Below are 6894 nucleotides of genomic sequence, written 5' to 3' on the forward strand. Positions count from 1 at the left end.
CTGGAGAGGGGATTTGCCAGGCGGCTGCTCGTGAGCATAGTTACCTCATGGCTGCTTCGCCCCTGAGGCTGTGCCCGGCTCTTCGGGAGCCAGTTCACAAGAGAGCAGCCGCCCGGCAACTCTCCCCTCTGGCCGGACAGAATGCCACTCCCCAACCTAGCGGTATACCAAAGGCGGCAAGCAACGTGAGCGCTCCCCCCACCCCCAGCTCCTGTAACTTGGCGCTTTCAGGATAACGCTAGGTCAGTGAGTGCGGGACACGTTGTATTTTTGGGGAACACGGTACCTAGGCATTTTTTGCATCGGGCGAGCCCGGGGTCCTTGCAAGGGGAATGGGACCACGTGTGCAGGCGGCTCCTCAGCGCACAGCCTCAGATTAGCAGAGCCGCGATCCCCTTCCCCTGCACACGTGGTCCCATTCCCCTCCTTCCTGAGGCAAGATGAAGGGGACCGCGACTGCGCTGATTGAGGCTGGAGCTGAGGAGCCTCCTGCACATGTCACATTCCCCTTGCAAGGATCCTGGGCTCGCCCGATGTAAAAAATGGCGAGATCGGCACACTTGGGGCTGCTGCTGAGATGTCCAGGGAGGCTAAACCAAGCCGCGCGCCTCTCCCAGCCACTTTCACGGCTTCCTGGAGTAATTCTTTTTTATTTTCATGATGAGAGTGGTGAGGCTCCGCCTCCCCTGCCTCCCCTGACTGCACGTCACTGTATATATATATATATATATATATATATATATATATATATATATGTATGTATGTATGTATATATGTGTATATGTATATGTATATGTATATGTATATGTATATGTATATGTATATGTATATGTATATGTATATGTATATGTATATGTATATGTATATGTATATGTATATGTATATGTATATGTATATGTATATGTATATGTATATGTATATGTATATGTATTTGTGTTACAACCCCTGGTATGACTAAATATGGGAGGAAGGTCACTACTCCCTCTTTTTGTCCTTCGGCTTATCACAAAGACCATGCAGGCAGAAAACCATATTTTTATTTTTACTGTTGCCTTTTTATATTTGTGTTGTAATTGTACTGATAAATAAATAAAGGGAGACTATATATATATATATGAATATTATATATATATATATATATATATATATATATATATATATATATATATATATATATATATATGTAAAAAAATTGTATATATATGTAAAAAAAATGCTTGATTGCCAGTCTAAGAGGAAGTGGACTCAAAGAAGTTCTCCTGGAGCCTATGCAAACTTTAAGATGCTCCTTTCCTGTCTTCATGCCAATTTGAATCAGAAAATCCTGCCTATATTGAGACATTTTAACTTGAACTGTATTCAACCTGACAATAAGCTACTACATCCTCCCATTGCTAATTTCCCTGCTACTATGCCTTCCCATCTTTCTATTCAGTGAAAGCAATTGCCAATTGTTTTCCTTCCTGTGGGCAGGTCTTATTGTACATATGTATTTGTTTATGTGTTTTTGCAAATGCATATACACACATAGAGTTAAACTGATTTTTTAAATAGAGCATTAAAGCATCAAAATGTCTATCAAAGCAGACATAATGAGTAGTTTTAAAACAAAACCACTATTTTTACTTCCCTCTTTATTTTTAAAGTCTTCCAGGGCTAAATTTATCCACAAGATTATAATGGCACAGTGACTATAATACTTGTCTTATTAGTGTTAAAGTAAAAATAAAGGTTCCCCTCGCACATATGTGCTAGTTGTTCTCGACTCTAGGGGGCGGTGCTCATCTCTGTTTCAAAGCCGAAGATTCAGCACTGTCTGAAGACGTCACTGTGGTGATGTGGCCGGCATGGCTAAACGCCGAAGGCGCAGAGAACAACTGTTACCTTCCCACCAAAAGTAGGAATTTTTCTACTTGCATTTTTAACGTGTTTTCGAACTGCTAGGTTGGCAGAAGCTGGGACAAGTAATGGGATCACAACAGTGAGATCTGTAACATTGCTTCATTCCACAGATTAAGGGGGGAAAAAAAGCTTCGCAGAATTATCTAGAAATTCGTACAAGAAATCATATTCTGCATTATATGTAACCAACTGTAAAACATGATACAACAGGCTTCTTTAGATTGCTAAAATTCTTACTGCCACAGATTGGAAAAATTTGATTCATAGGGAATTTACTTGAATGTGTCCCATTTTAACATTCAGCTTGTGTTCCGCACTGTGTGACAGGCTTTAGAGCTACTTTAACAGGGATTGATGGCTTTGTGTTTCCTGAGCAAATAGTACAAGATTGCAACTCCCAGCAGAAACAGTGGCAATGAAAAATATTGTAGAGATAAGGAAAAAAAAAGGTGGCGAGCAGGTCTCTTCATTCTCTCCTTTCCTCAGCCACAGTAACACAACATTCTGAATATATCAAGGCAGTTTACAAATGCATAAAACCCAAACATAAGCCTGATTGGCAAAACCAAATCGATTAAGTTAGCATTAAAATCACAGAAAATGGAAATCAGATATTAAAAAATTGACAGCAGCTCCAACACATTGCTTCCCGTGTCCCAAGGATCTAGGAGAATGATATTGCCTGAACTATTTTCTGAAAGCTTAACAGAAAGGCAATTATTTTGACCTTGGGAAAAGCCTTTTCATAAGGCTCGGGCAGCCACTGAAAAGATCTATATTCAGACCTGCAACCTCCCATGATAGCAATAGCACTGTGCTTAGACATATACCACTTCACAGCACTTTACAGCCTTCTCTAAGCAGTTTACAGAATCTGCATACTGCCCCCAACAATCTGGGTCCTCACTTTACCAACCTTGGAAGGATGGAAGGCTGAGTCAACCTTGAGCTGGTGAGACTCGAACTGCCAAACTGCTGGAAGCTGGCAGTCAGCAGACGTAGCCTGCAGTAGCGCATTCTAACCACTGCACCATCACGGTTCATGATGGGGTAATCTTCAACCTAACTTGCACTTGCACAATAGCAGACTCCACAAAAAGTCTTGGCACATCACATGGGCTCAAGTCACAAATGAGTTGAGCTACAACCATCAGCTCTCTGAACTGTACACAGAAACATATTGACCAACAAAGAAACACCTGCAACTATGCTGAAGTGGCTCTTACATGCCAACAAGGAGGCAGCTGTATTTAGCATCATCTGAACTTCCTGAGAAATATTCAAAGACAGCTCCAAATTGAGTGCATTACAGTAATCCAAAACACAAAATGTTAAGGACATTGCTGACAGTTGCCAAGGCATCCATCTCCAAAAAAAGTTGCAAATGTAACACAGCCCAAACTGGCAAATGATCTCCTCTCCATGGCTTTCAGTTGTTGTTCCAGCAGAAGTATCTCTAAATAGCACATCTACACCTTTAGAGGGATGAAAACTTGGTCTAATGCAGTGGTGGGTTCCTGCTGGATCGCACCGGATCGCGCGCGCTCCCTTTCAGCGCTCCACCTGGCTTGCGCGCTCCCTTTCAGCGCTCCACCTGGCTTGCGCGCTCCCTTTCAGCGCTCCACCTGGCTTGCGCGCTCCCTTTCAGCGCTCCACCTGGCTCTCACGCTCCCTTCCAGCGCTGAAACCGGAAGTACAGTCTTGCCCCGCCCCTGGCGAAGCAACGACGCCTGTCTGCGCTCCACCAGCTCGGCTGGGAACGGAGATGTTTCCTCAGCGGAGCGGAGCGCCTGAAAAGACTTTTCAGGCGCTCCGCTCCGCTGAGGAAACATCTCCGTTCCCAGCCGAGCTGGTGGAGCGCAGACAGGCGTCGTTGCTTCGCCAGGGCCGGGCAAAACTGTACTTCCTGTTTCAGCGCCAGAAGGGAGCGCGAGAGCCAGGTGGAGCGCTGAAAGGGAGCGCGCAAGCCAGGTGGAGCGCTGAAAGGGAGCGCGCAAGCCAGGTGGCGCGCTGAAAGGGAGCGCGCAAGCCAGGTGGAGCGCTGAAAGGGAGCGCGCGCGATCCGGTGCGATCCGGGAGGAACCCACCACTGGTCTAATGCCAAGATTGGAGCTAGAATCAAACTATATGGTTTATGGAGCTATTCTGATTTATTAAGCTATTCTGTCTTGCTGGAATACAACCTGAGCCTGTTTTGACTGATTTAATCCATCTCTAAATACTGGACTGGGACTCAACTATATCTCTTGCTCAGGTATATAATTGGGTATCTTCTGCATAATGATTAAACTTAATAAATTAAAAAAAATTAAACTATCCCCTCAAATGTCAAACGAATGTCCTAGACTTTAAGAGAGCTGATTCTGACAAACTTAGAAAGAGCTTGGGAAAGATTCCATGGATGAAGATCTTAAAGGGGAAATACAACTTGGGAAAGTTTAAAAAATGAGATTACAAAAGCCAAATCTAGCACAATAACATCGAAAAAAATAAAAATAAGAGATCCAAGAAGAAACCAGCCCAGTTGCATAAATTACTCTCTGATAAACTGAAGGACAAAAAGGACAAGTGTAAAAAATAAAAAGAGGGACACATAAATAAGGCAGAATACCAGCATGTAGCCCAAATCTGCAAAAATGAAATTTAGGGAAGCTAAGGCTCAGAATGAACTAAGACTTGCAACAATTGTCAACAGCAATAATAAAAAGTTTCTTTTGACATGTACAAAACAATAAAAAAGTCAAAGTCATCAATCCACTAATGGGAGAAGATGGCAAGAAAATGACAGGCAGAAGGCACAAAGCAGAATTACTTAATTCATTGCTTGCAAATGTCTTCACACAAAAGGAAAAACATAGTCCAAACTACCAAAAAGCAGTGCTGTTATAGAAAGACACTGAATGCAAGACAAAATGGCCAAAAAATTGATAATTGATACATCTATCCACTCTAGGTGAGTTCAGATCCAACCTAGTACCAAGGAGAAATTTCCTGATAGTGAGATCAATAAACCAATGGAACTGCTTGCTTTAAGATGCAGTGTGCTGAATCACGGAAGGTTTTTAAGAAGAGAAAGGATAGACTGGACAGTCATTTGCCCAGAATGGTGTAGATTCTCCTGCTTGGGCAAGGGGTTGGATTAGAAGACCTCCAAGGCCCCTTTCAATTCTGTTATTCTATATTATGTAAATTGGCAGGGTGATTCTAGCTGTTTCATATAGATTTTAAATAAGGACGAACAGGGATTGAGTCTGTCTATAAAGGAGTGGCAATGAGTCTGATCTTTCATTCACCTTTTTTTCTGGGTGAGAAAGGCAAAAAGGGACTAAGGCAAAGGGACAAAAAGGTAGTTCAAGAAAGAAAATGAGTAACTGGCTATTTATTACTATATCTACTGTTGTATATCTGTTCTATATTTTCCTGCATTAAGTTAAAGAATTCTGCCTTTAAAGTATACAGTACTCTATAGCTTGCATTTGCATACCTATTTTTCAGTATACTCACTTTAAGTCATATTAGAAGTAATAATTTGCTAGGCATTTATGTCAGTCAGTATAAAAAGAGCAGCAGATAGACTATAGAAGGACAACACTGCCTTCTGAGACCCTTTGAAAATGGGAAGGAGTTGTTCCCTCTGAAGAGATGAGATGTTACAGGAACAGCAATGCTATCCAAAGGAAGCAGGAACCATGGAGGCAGAGCCAAGGGAGAAGCTTGGAAGAGCATACCAATGAGTAAACTCACCTCCCTCCTACTGCCATTCCAGTTGACTGCGCAGGGATATTATCACCCTAATTATATTTGTACTTTTTAATCTCTGGCTGTCACTGGAATGATGCTGTGCACTCTTGCGCCCAGAATATTAACCACAGTATTTCAGGGGAATTAAGGAGCCCAGGCATTCTAGGAAATAGAGAAATTAAGGAGTAACATGAGACTATAGAGGCAATAAGGGTGGACACAGCTTTTCTATCTATTTCTAAGTGTTTTCTCTAAATGGGCAGTATCTACAGCCCAGGCAAGGGAATCAGTTGCAGTCCAAGTCTTTCTTCCTGGGAAGAGCAAACTGAAGGAACACAATGTTAAAGCCTTGCATTGGAGATTAGCATTTGAGCACTCCAATGTGGTTTGCTTGGTTATGGGTCAGTGCGATAGGGGATTCCAATATTTGTCCTATAGCCATGGTTTAAGATTTAGCATTTGTGAACCTGATCACAATTGCTAAATAATGAAGTCATCACTAAAACATACTACCTTATTATGACATGCAAACTCAGCCTATCTAAATGCTGAAGGCACACGGAACGCTGTTACCTTCCCACCAAAGGTGGTCCCTATTTTTCTACTTGCATTTTTTACGTGCTTTCGAACTGCTAGGTTGGCAGAAACTGGGACAAGTAACGGGAGCTCACTCAGTTACCCGGTGCTAGGGATTCAAATTGCCAAACTGCTGACCTTTCTATCAACAAGCTCAGCATCTTAGCCATTGAGCTACCACATCCCTGGAATCTATTATTTATACAGGTGATCCTGTACACCTTTGTTGTAGTTGGCAAAATGATATCAGGGTTAGAAGAAGTTGTGCCGGAAGAATGTTCTAATCAGAGTTTCTAGAAACATATTTCTTTTCTTCACCAGCTCCTTGTTTTGTGTACAAGGACTGAGTGCTAATTCTGCACTAATGGGCTGTTGTGAATCTAATTACACAGTCAACTTAAATGAGTATAGATTGCCTTGTTTTATAACACAGAGCCATTTAAGGAAATGAAGTACTGTTATTAAATTCTCCTGGCCTTGCAAGAACACATGAAAGTTTGGTTTGAGGTCTGTCTCAGTGCAAGATCTTTGCACTAATTTTAAAGAACTGCAGATGAGAGTATTCCTTAGAGTTTTTTCTGATTTTCATTAAACATTTGCATGAAAACTGCTCTCTTATATGAAGTGAGGAAGCACCAGTCACTTGTCTGCATCAAAGAAAAGGAAAAGATGTCA

The sequence above is a fragment of the Natrix helvetica genome, assembly GCF_964273705.1.
Source record: "Natrix helvetica genome assembly, chromosome: 1".
In the NCBI taxonomy this organism is placed as follows: Eukaryota; Metazoa; Chordata; class Lepidosauria; order Squamata; family Natricidae; genus Natrix; species Natrix helvetica.